Here is a 12,760-nt window from a genome sequence, read left to right as displayed (position 1 = left end):
AAGGCAGGCATAGCAGATGTTCTGTGCTGTGGGGCAATCTGGAACAAGTGGTCATAGCTTTAGGATAAGGTGTAGCAGATATAGAACAGAAACGAGGTAAAATTCCTTCTCTCAAAGGGTGGTGAACCTGTGGAATTTGCTTCCCCAGAGTGTGGTAGATGCTTGGACATTCAGTAAATTAGTAACAGTGTTGAAAGGCTATGGAGAGCGGGAGGAAAGAGGAGTGGAGTCCAAGATGAGATCAGCCATGATGGTATCAAATGTTGGAGCAGGCTCGAGGGGCTGAATGGCCGCCTCCTGCTCCCTGTTCTTATGTTCTCATGTTTAAGTGGTTTACAAACTGTGGCTGAAATGTGAATACATTTCTACAGCAGGTATAGTATGATTAATTAGGTTGTCGTCACCCTGGAAAGCCAATCTGCAAACTGTCCATCACCTCAAACAATGGAGACACACTCATGATTTGATGATCGGCTACTATTTTATCATCAAGAATTTAAAATGTTAATATTTGACAGAAGTGTAGAAAATCTTCCTGTCCTTCTGTGAATGTAGTTATTCGTATATAGGTCCCACTCACACTCAGCCACAATCTGGTACCTGGTTACTGTTTGAGGATGCACGGAGTGAGTGATGGTATATGGGAGGGGATGTTCCAGTTGGATTGCCTAACCTGACAATTAAACACCCACACATACAAGTAGGAGTCACTGGTTAATGACCAGAAGAAGTAACCTGACTGATTTTCTTTGCAGGGCGAGCAGTGCTGAGGCAAATTGCACCATTAACGACATTTTCGCTAAAGTCGGATAGAATTATATATCAGAACCACACAGGATTGCAATTTGACAGGTAGGTAATATAAATCAGAGAACAAAGTTGATCTGGTTTGCAAATGTTCAGTAGTCTATGTCCGTAAGTATATTTTCCTCCAGTGAACTGTGTCAATTGTAAAATCTGTTTGAGAACAGTAGCTAATGAGCACTATTAAGCAAAATGTTTAATTAAGTAGTCATACCAAAACAGAATCATGCAAAATAACTGCGTCAGGCAGCACCAAAACAAGCAAGACAGATTCTTATCTGTGTACAGTTCTGGAATCCACATTGTCAGAGGGATGTGATAGCACTGGAGAGGGTGCAGAGGAGAAATGCCAGGACACTGCCTGGACTGGAGAGTTTCAGTTACGAAGGGACATTGGACAGACTGGTATTGTCTTCCTTAGAGAAGGGGAGAATGGAGGGGGCGCTGGGAGGGAAACATGATTGAAAGATATAAAATTATGAAGGTGTAGACAGGTAGACACAGAGAATTGTTTTTCCCTTGATAGAGGAATCAATGACCAGGTACATGGATTTAAGGTAAAAGGCAGAAGGTTTAGAGGGGATGTGAAGAAAAATATTTTCACCCAGAGTGTGGTAGGCATCTGGAGCTCACTACCTGTCAGTGGTTGAGGCAGAAACCCTCAGAACATTGAGGAGGAAGTATTTTGATGTGTATTTGCAATGTCAAGGCAGAAAAGGCTGTGGGCCAATTGCTGGACAATGGAGTTACAATAGTTGGGCAATTGTTTTTGATCAGTTTGGATGTGATGGGCTGAAGAGTCTTTTTGTGTGCTGTAAATCTCTAAAACTTGTGGCTGAAAGGAAATTGACTAAGTTAGTGCTGGTAATTCTATAACAGGATGATGGCGTTCTTGTGCAACCCGGCGTTATAGAAAAATATCGCTTTAGAAACAGCGCTTAAAGTGTTGGCGATGTAATCACATTGCAGCGAACACACTTTTTAAAGTTTTGCACTTTAAGAAACAGTGTCCCCAGTTCATCAATCACAGTACAGTGATTTCACATTTAATGAAAAGCATGTTATAATGGAATGACCTGCATTGAGGATTAAGAGATATTTTGAACATGGGGAATGGGATGTTGTCAGGGACAGTGGTAACCTTTAAAGCATAATTGAAAACAGAACTTCAGGAACGTTGTTGTTTAAGATGTAAAGGAGGATTTATTTCTTTGTTCCTCCAGATCATCTCCTTGTTTTGGCGACAGATGTGTTTTCCATTGAGATGGGAAATTGATTGGATAGGCTGGAAGTGCTTTGGGAACTGTGAAGAAATTAAAATTTAAGTTTTCAAGAAAGATACCAGTTTGGGGGGGGTGGGGGGGGTAAAACCCTCTGTAATACCAGGAATTGTGGGGAGATATATTTAAGATGCATTTAAGAGGAACTATGTTTAAGAACTGCAATCTTTTTTTAAAATTTAAGTCACAGGGAGATGCTGTAATATCTAACTCTGTAGAACAATTATCAGGAAAAGGGAGGTTTGCTGTTTCGACATCCTCCCTCTCATTGTTGTAACTGATGGTCTCTGCCTGGTACACTGAACCAGCTATATCACAACATTCACTCCTGCCTGGTCAGCTTCTATTTAATGCTCACAATCTGTTGTTAGAATGGGAGATATGATCGAGATACAAATTGATGAGATACTGAAGTTAATGGAATCGATTATTGGGCACGTGAATATTCTGATAACTGGTTTTGCTCAAGAGGTGGTGAAGGATGAGTATTGAACAGCCAGGCCATTTCTTCCTTTTTTTCAGCAAAGCACTTTTACTTCAGAAACTAAAATGGATTAAAAATGGGCCTTGTGAACAATCTTACCACAATGTCCAAAAGCAGCTTAGAAAAACATGGAATGTACATGGCTGATGGATTGAAGCTATTTCCTGTTTAGCCAGTGAAATTCCATATGGATTGTCATATGGATTCAGACCCCAGTCAACATTTACCTGCTTCATGAACACACTGAAGCTGTGATTTCAGCTGTGAGCTTTCCTTTACAGTGATGGAAGGTGCAATGACTGGCTCACACCCCCACACAGACACGCCCCCACACAGACACATACACACACACACACAGACACAGACACACACAACATACACACAGACACAAACATACACACACATACACACACAGACACACAGAGACACAGAACATACACAGACACAAACATACACACAAACACAGACAAAGACACGCATACATACACACAGACACACAGAGACAAAGACACACACAGACACACACAACACAGGCGCAGACACAAACATACACACACAGACACATACAGACAGACAGACACACATACACACACAGACACAGACACAAACATACACACAGACACAGACAGACACACACGCACATACAGACACAGACAAAGACACAGACACATACACAAACAGACACAGACACACTCATAGACACAGACAATACACACAGACACAAACACACATAGACAAGACACACACACACATAGACACACTCATAGACACAAACAACACACAGAGACACAAACAACACACACACAGACGCAGAGGCACAACACAGACACACACACGCACAGACACACACAGACACACTCACAGGCACACACAATACACACACACAACACAGACACACGCACACACAGACACACATGCAGACAGACAGAGACACACACACACAAACCTGTTTCGACTTTACAAAAACATGATGCGCATTTTTTTCTTGTTTGCTGCATATCATAGAATTAGCTGATGGCATAACGCTACCTTCTGAAGGTTCAAAGTACAAAGCAGATTGATTACATTAAAGGGATTTAGACCAATTAAACAGATGGGTTGATAAACAACAGATGGATTTTAATCTGGATAAATACAAGGTAGTTCACCTCAGAACAATAAACAACATGGAAACTTCAATGGTCGTTCATTAGTGAGGGTTGAAAATGGGAAGGATTTGAGCATGACTGTGTTCAGCCAGCATAATGATTTCAGCAAATACAGAGAATCACTTCAGGAGAAAATCAGGAGCAATGTTCCCTCTAGGCTGCACGCACACACACAGCCACTCCAATATTCCACACACGGAGACTGGAGTGCAACCCAGCTCGCAGTATTCACTTCTGGTTCCAGAAGTTTCTGCCACACACAGATTGGAGAAAATAAAATTAGAGAGAACCCTAATCAGTCGGCCATTGGATTATACACAAGGGTGACTTACATTGATGCCTTAGAACCTTGGGTAGACTGTAAGACACAGGAGCAGAAGTAGGCCATTCAGCCCATCGGGTCTGCTCTACCAGTCAACGAGATTATGGCTGACCTGATAGCCCACAACTCCATTCCCCTGCCTTTTCTCTATCACCCTTAATTCCCTTACTGATTAAAAACCTGTTGGCCTCAGCCTTGAATATATTCAAAGACCCAGCCTCAACAACCCCCTGTGGTAAGGCATTCACAGGTTCACAATTCTCAGAGGGAAGACATTCTCCCTCCTTAATTGTCAAATCCTTCATTCTGAAATGACGCCCTCCCTCCCTCTCAGCATCTTCCCTGTCAAATCCACTAGGAATCTCACTGATTGCTACCTCTCATTCTTCTAAACTCCTCTTCTTTTTCTGATATTAAAAGAAACCCTTGCTGTTTATTTACATATTACTTGTAAGTTTATCCTAAGGGTTTATCTTCTCCCTTTTGTTAGCTCATTTCAGAATCGTGTTGTCCAGGTTTTGTGACTGTGTCCTTGTGGAAAGAGATCGGAGAAAAATGAACAAGCTGATCCCACACTTAAGACACTAAAAACACTGTAAGGAACAATGAACGTTGGGATCCAATTACTAAGTCTATGCAATGAGTATTATATGACATCACAGCACTAAAGTCTGGGATCAGTAATACTGGTAATCAGGGCAGGATCATTTTCAACCCATTTAACTGGACCCATGGATTTCCTGGGATTGGGGTGACCTTTCCTTTGAAAGCCATTGGCAGATTCATGTCACCCGCAGTTAGGAAGTCAGAACGCTGGACAGTGAATTAATAGGCCCAGGTAGTCAGGTCCTTCCTACCAACAAGGAGCTAGCAGGTATTGTGTGGGAAGGAATTACTTTCAAAAACATCATGTGACTCAATTTTTAAGGCTGCCTGCTTCAGGATAGACATGCAAAAGAAGTCAGGAGATCCCGGTCCTGTAGTTCGAGTCTGTCAATCCTGTGATGATTGAACCAGCTCCCATCATTATGTCATAAAATGGCAGCAGCAGAGTAGCAGCATATAGAGTGGGCTCCTCAGTTCAGGAGTCCATTGCTTATCTACTCAGTTGCCTTGACTATTTTCTTTTCCTTGTTTTCCATTGTTAAGGTCTTTCAGTTAGTATGTATACTATACTATAGATAAGTTCAAATTCACTCATCTTCATTTTGAAGGCTTCAGCCGTGAGCTTCTCCTGAGTGGCTGTTGTTTCTGGTGGTCTTTCTCAACGTGTTGGTCTCAGCCTGTGGTGCGGTCTCTGTTGGAGCGGTTGTCCCAGTTTGTGATCTTGGTGGCCGTCCAGCTTGAATCTGGATCTTCGTTGAGTGTTTCTGGCTTGGTTTTTCTGATGTTTCACCATTTCGTTTTGTTCACCGTTGGTGGCCCAGTGATCCGATGGCCCAGGGGGGGTTTTTCTTGACTGGTGTTCTTGGCAGCGGTATTTCTTCGGAGGCTTTCAGTCCAGTGATGTGACATTGCAGTGTTTCAGTTCTTGTCCCGACATGTTGTTCTCATCGTGGATCTGCTTTCTTTGAGACCAGGAGCCTTTCAATGGACTTTGTTGAACTTTGTCTTATATTAACTTATTTTTTACTTAATTCTGTGACTTGTGTTTTTATCATAACTTCTGTCATTGCAGGTGCCATGGTAGGGCGACTTAGAACACTTTTCATTGTATTTTTACTGTTAAAATCCATGTGACAATAAATTCTAATTCTAATTTGTTCCAACCCACCCCGTCCACTCACATTCAGCGTGAGAATTGCTCCATTCCATGTTTTAGAGCTCCCTTATAAAACTGAGGAGCAATCAATGCACAAGCTGGAAACGTGTTTCGGAGGGTGATGACTTCCTGTGAATGAGTGCCTGTTATCGAATCAAATTGTCTGCTTATAGAATCTTTACAGATAACTTCTTCTTCTCTCCCGCTTATCTCACCTGCACACAATCCATTGACATGAACAGAATCTATTCCCTGCAGAATTTTAAAGGCATCTATCAGATTGAATCAAAATCAGTGCTTTTCCAAGATTAAAAATCTCAATTATTCTAAGCCCATGCTGATTATTAATGGTATTACCACGGTAATATGGATCACTCAGAAACATCTCCAGTTGGGAAACTGATGTAAAACAGCCTTATTAAAACTCAGCTCTGTGGTGGGCTCCTACTCGACTACACTTAACTTGTGTTCCTCGGTTCCATCCTCTGTTCCATCATTTTTATCCTCTCTAATTACAGATGTAATTGCTGTTAAACTGTGTCTGGTACCCACCCCAATTCAGTATTTCTGTTAAACTGAATTAAACAGCATCAGTTAAACTGTTAAACTGCAGATCACACTAAAGTCGGTGGAGTAATGGACAGTGTGGAAGAATGTTACAGGTTGTGGGGGACTTGGATAAACTGCGGAATTGAGAGGTGGTGAATAGAGTTCAATGCTGATAAATGTGAGGTGATTCACTTTGGTAAGAATAACAGGAAGGCAGAATACTGGGTCAATGGAAAGATTCTTGGTGTCCATGTGCATAGATCCCTGGAAGTTACCACCCAGGTTGATAGTGCTGTTAAGAAGGCATACGGTGTGTTAGGTTTTATTGGCAGAGGGATTGAATTCCGGAGCCGTGATGTCATGCTACAACTGTACAAAATGCTAGTGCGGCTTCACTTGGAATATTGTGTACAGTTCTGGTCACCCCATTACAGGAAGGATGTGGAAGCATTGGAAAAGGTGCAGAGGAGATTTATCAGGATGTTGTCTGCTCTGGAATGAAGGCCTTATGAGGAAATGCTGAGAGATTTGGGTCTGTTCTCATTGGAGAGAAGAAGACTAAGAGGCAATTTAGTAGAGGCATACAAGATGATCAGAGGATTAGATAAGGTGGACAGTGAGAGTCTTTTTCCTAGGATGATGATATCGGCTTGTACGAGGGGGCATAGCTGCAAATTGAGGGGTGATAGATTTAAGACAGATGTCAGAGGCAGGTTCTTTATTCGGAGAGTGGTAAGGGCGTGGAATGCCTTACCTGCTAATGTAGTTAACTCAGTCGCATTAGGGGCATTTAAACAGATCTTAAGCATATGGATGATGATGGGATAATGTAGGGGGTTGGGGTCAGATTAGTTCACATGTCGGTGCAACAGCGAGGGCCAAAGGGCCTGTTCTGCGCTATATTGTTCTATGTTCTATGTAAAGGGGCAAAAGAATCAGCAGCTATCGTAACATGATGTAGGAAGATGTGAACTTGTCCACTTTTCAGGGAGAACAAATGTTGGTATTGCTGGCTAGGCCAGTGTTTATTGCCCAGAGGGCATTTAAGAATCAACGATATTGCCTTCCCTGAAGGACATTAATGCACCTGATGGGTTTTCTCAGTAATGTAAGGGGATCTAGGTATCCTGGCATATGTGTCCCTAAAAGTTAGTATGCAGGTGCAGAAAGTGATTAGGAAAGCAAATCAAGAGGTGGGGTTTAATGCAAGGGGAATGGAATATAAAAATATAAAAGGAGGTACGTAGGCCAGGAGCAACATTAGGCCGACCTAAAAATGAGCTTTCAACCTGGTGAAGCCACCAAACAGGACTACCCGTGTGCCAAACAGCATAAGCAGCAAGTGATAGACAGAGCTATGCAATCCCACAACCAACGGATCAGATCTAAGCTCTGTAGTTGTGCCACATCTGATCGTGAATGGTGGTGAACAGTTAAACAACTCACTGGAGAAGGAGGAGGCTCCACAAATATCCCCATCCTCAATGATGGAAGAGTACATCACTTCAGAGCAAAAGGTAAGGCCGAAACCTTCGCAGAAATCTTCAGCTAGAAGTGCTGAGTGGATGATCCATCTCCGCCTTTTCCAGTGGTCCCCAGCATCACAGATACCAGTCTTCACCCAATTTGATTCACTCCACATGAAATCAAGAAACGGTGAAGACACTGGATACTGTAAAGGCAACAGGCCCTGACAACATTCCAGCAATAGTACTGAAGACTTGTGCTCCAGAACTTTCCACTCCCCTAACCAAGCTGTTCCAGTACAGTTACAACACTGGCATCAACCCGACAATGTGGAAAATTGCCCAAATATGTCCTGTACATAAAAAGCAGGAACAATCCAACCCAGCCAATTACTGCCCCATCAGTCTACTCTCGATCTTCAGTTACGGGATGGTAGGTGATAATAACAGTGCTGTCAAGCAGCACCTGCTCAGTGACGCCCAGTTTGGGTTCTGCCAGGGCCACTCAGCTCCTGACCTCATTACAGCCTTGGGTCAAGCATGGACAAAAGAGCTGTATTCCAGAGGGGAGGGGAGAGTGACAGCCTTGACATCAAGGGTACATTTAACTAAGTGTGGCATCACAGTGCTCCAGCCAAACTGGGATCAATGGGTATCAGGGGACAAACTTTCCGGTGTTTGGAGTCATACCTGAAACATAGGAAGATGGTTGTGATTGTTGGAGGTCAATCATCTCAGTTCCAGGATATCTCTGTAGGAGTTCCTCAGGGTAGTGTCCTGGGGCCAACCATCTTCAGCTGCTTCATCAATGACCTTCCCTCCATCACAAGGTCAGAAGTGAGGATGTTCACCAATGATTGCACAATGTTCAGTACCATCCACGGCTCCTCAGATACTGAAGCAATCCATGTCCAAATGCAATAACATCTGGACAAAATCCAGGCTTGGGCTGACAAGTGACATTCACACCACACAAATGCCAGGTTCTGACCATCACCAGTAAGAGACAATCTTATTACCACCCCTTGACATTCAACGGTATTACCATCATGGAATCCCCAGTATCAACATCCTGGGGGTTATCATTGACCAGAAACTCAACTGGACTTGCCACATAAGCACAATGTCTACAAGAACAGGTCAGATGTTAGGAATACTGCAGCGAGTAACTCCCCTCCTGACTCCCCAAAGCCTGTCCACCGTCTACAAGGCACAAGTCAGGAATATGCTGGAAAAGCCCCCATTTGCCTGGATGGGTGCAGCTCCAACAACACTCAAAAGGTTTGACACCATCCAGGACAAAGCAGCCCACTTGATTGGCACCACATCCACAAACATCTCCTCCCTCCATCACTGGCGCTCAGTAGCATCAGTGTACTTTCTCCAATGTGCACTGTAGAAATTCACCAAAGATCCTCAAACAGCACTTTCCAAACCCATGACCACTTCCATCTAGAAGGACAAGGGCAGCAGATAATTGGGAAAACCACCACTTTTAAGTTCATCTCCAAGCCACTCACCATCTTGACTGGAAATATATTGCTGGGGCAAAATCCTGGAATTTCCTTCCTTGGGGATTGTGGGTCAACCCTCAGCAGGTGGACTGCAGCGGTTTGAGAGGGAGCTCATCCCTACCTTCTCAAGGGGCAACTGGGGATGGGCAATAAAATGCTGGCCCAGCCAGCAACACCCACATTCCACAAAATGAATTTTAAAAAGTTTACTGCAAATGTAGAGTGCCTTGGTGAGGCTACATCTGGAGTATTGGGTGAGGGTTATAGGATAATGATGACTGACTAGACCCTGTTTTAACAGCTATCTAGCAACTCCTGTGTCCAGTTTTCCTTGCGTGAAGCCTGAAAATGATCAGACTTTTTGAATGTAGTTTCACAGTTTTTGTTTCATTTTGGGATTTTGACCCAATCTTTGATTTCTTGCTTGTTTCCCTCCTCTTCTGAGAGTCTGTGTCATTCTGAAATATGGTTTTTGAGATTCCCGTCCCTGTCAGATGTTCAACTGGCCATCCTGCATATGGAAACTGATGTAGTGAAGCTTGTCTTTCGGGCTTGAATAGCCAGTACTGAGACTTGTTCACTTTGCAGTGGGAGTGAATGATGTGGAAATTTTGGGTTGTCTCATACACAATTCTTAAGCCCACTGAAACTGAGAGTATTTGCATCTCTGTTGTTGTTATGCAACCTAACTTAACAGACATGATTTGGAGATGCCGGTGTTGGACTGTGGTGTACAAAGTTAAAAATCACACAACACCAGGTTATAGTCCAACAGGTTTAATTGGAAGCACACTAGCTTTCGGAGCATCGCTCCTTCATCAGGTGATGAAGGAGTGTCGCTCCGAAAGCTAGTGTGCTTCCAATTAAACCTGTTGGACTATAACCTGGTGTTGTGTGATTTTTAATTTAACAGAGTTTGCAGAACAGAGCCTGACCCTTAGACATAACATGGCAGAATGGACAGCACTTTCCAAATTGGACCTTTTGGGAACAATGCTGTGACTTTAGGCCATGGGTAGATTTATCAAGTGACTTTGGGTTGCATTAGCATTCTTTCTTGGAATCCAAAGGTTAAAGATCCAGCTCAGAGTCTTGAGCACATAACCAAGGCAGACAGTTCAGTGTCAGAGGGGGCACCTTTTTGATCAGTCATCAAACCAAAGCATTATCTATTTCGGTTGAAAAGAGAAAAATGTCAGGAAGATCTTTAAAGCTGAGCAAAAGAGTTTTCTCACTGTGCAAATTAATAGTTGTCTCTCAAACAATGGCACTTAAATGAGATTCTCTAGTCACTTGCTTCTTGACTCTCTGTGAGAGCTTTGTCCCTGATTTCAGAGGCTGACCTGGAGGGGTAGGATCAGCCTTTACCACAATGTCCATCCATTGCTCAATTAATCTTTTGATTCAATATGAGAGAATATTGATCATACTTTTTTTAAGTCGATTTTATTTTGACAATTTGCCATTTTTACCCCTTCACATTAAGGCTGGGCATTCCACAACATATTTCGATGGCTGCATCAATATTCACAGCCTCTGATAATTCTTGGATCCAAATATAGCTCCAAATAAGGTGTTTTATTCTTTAGTTTACAGAGTGGAGATTTACTAGCCTATTTTGACTCTGTAAATGCTCTCAATGTAACACAAATACCTTCTCGATATTAAAGCAGGGGATGTAACTGACAACAGAGTCATAGAGTCATAGAGCTGTACAGCACGGAAACAGACCCTTCAGTCCAACCCACCCATGCCGACCAGATATCGCAACCCAATCTAGTCCCACCTGCCAGCACCCGGCCCATATCCCTCCAAACCCTTCCTATTCATATAACCATCCAGGTGCCTTTTAAATGTTGCAATTGTACCAGCCTCCGCCACTTCCTCTGGCAGCTCATTTCACACACTTTTTGCATGAAAAAATTGCCTCTTACATGTCATTTATATCTTTCCCCTCCCACCCCAAGGAAAAGACCCTGTCTATTTATCCTATCCATGTCCCTCAGGATTTTATAAACCTCTATAAGATCACCCCTCAGCCTCCGACACTCCAGGGAAAATAGCTCCAGCCTATTCAGCCTCTCCCTACAGCTCAAATCCTCCAACCCTGGCAACATCCTTGTAAATCTTTTCGGGATCCTTTCAAGGTTCACAACATCTTTCCGATAGGAAGGAGACCAGAATTGCATGCAACATTTCAAAAGTGGCCTAACCAATGTCCTGTAAAGCTGCAACATGACCTCCCAACTCCTGTACTCAATACTCTGATCAATGAAAGAAAGCATATCAAACACCGCCTTCACTATCCTATCTACCTGCGACTCCACTTTCAAGGAGCTATGAACCTGCACTCCAAGGTCTCTTTGTTCAGCAACACTCCCTAGGATCTGACCATGAAGTGCATAAGTCCTGCTAAGATTTGCTTTCCCAAAATGCAGCACCTCACGTTTATCTAAATTAAACTCCATCTGCCACTTCTCAGCCCGTTCACCCATTTGATCATGATCCTGTTTAATCCGAGGTAACCTCTTTGGCTGTCCACTACACCTCCAACTTTGTTGACATCTGCAAACTTACTAACTATACCTCTTAGGCACACATCCAAATCATATAAGTGACAAAAAGTAGTGAACCCAGCACTGATCCTTGTTGCACTCCACTGATCACAGGCCTCCAGTCTGAAAAACAACCCTCCACCACTACCCTCTGCCTTTCTGAAGTCCATATAGATCACATCTACCGCTCTGCCCTCATCAATCCTCTTTGTTACTTATTCAAAAAACTCAATCAAGGTTGTGAGACATAATTTCCCATGCACAAAGCCATGTTGACAATCCCTAATCAGTCCTTGCCTTTCCAAATACATGTACATCCTGTCCCTCAGGGTTCTCTCCAGCAATGTGCCCACCACCGTAATCAGGCTCACCGGTCTATAGTTTCCTGGCTTGTCCTTAGTACCTTTCTTAATCAGTGGCACCACGTTTGCCAACGTCAGTCTTCCAGCACCTCACCTGTGACTATCGATGATCCAAATGTCTCAGCAAGGGGCCCAGCAATCACTTCTCTAGCTTCCCACAGAGTTCTCGGGTACACCTGATCAGGTCCTGGGGATTTATCCACTTTTATGCATTTCAAGACATCCAGCTGGGTGTGTCAGCCACTCAGGTACAACCAGGCAGATGTTAACACCTGTACTGCCAGTGGACAGTCTTTCTTGCAGCAAGGTCTCTTTAATTACCAGGCAGAGAGACTATTTAAACTAATTCCTGTGAAGTACAGCAAATAGAATTCAAGACCACACCTGAAGCAACTTCCTATGAAAAAAACAGGCTGATTTTTCCAGGGAAACGTAATGAGTGGGGGCCAGTTCCACACACATTTTCTGTTTATGACTTCAATGCAATCTTCTACATCAGTGTGTATCTGTGGAG

General features: G+C 43.2%; 1 protein-coding gene across 2 annotated transcripts in view; it reads left to right on the top strand.

Annotated features, from left to right (window-relative positions):
- The first annotated feature begins 755 nt into the window (after nucleotides 1-755).
- LOC122540477 (rap1 GTPase-activating protein 1) overlaps nucleotides 756-12,760 on the top strand; it is a 505,352-nt gene continuing 493,347 nt past the window's right edge. The window contains exon 1 of one of the 2 annotated variants that reach the window (XM_043676342.2): nucleotides 756-852. The gene's annotated coding sequence lies outside the window, so the exon portion shown is untranslated. The remainder of the gene's footprint in view (nucleotides 853-12,760) is intronic. The other variant, XM_043676343.2, reaches the window with a different exon arrangement.

This window comes from Chiloscyllium plagiosum, unplaced genomic scaffold, assembly GCF_037043375.1.
Source record: "Chiloscyllium plagiosum isolate Xiang-an unplaced genomic scaffold, Cpla_swu_hap1 HiC_scaffold_37, whole genome shotgun sequence".
In the NCBI taxonomy this organism is placed as follows: domain Eukaryota; kingdom Metazoa; phylum Chordata; class Chondrichthyes; order Orectolobiformes; family Hemiscylliidae; genus Chiloscyllium; species Chiloscyllium plagiosum.
The sequence above is the reverse complement of the archived record's forward strand: the minus strand, read 5'-3'. Positions and strand labels throughout refer to the sequence as shown.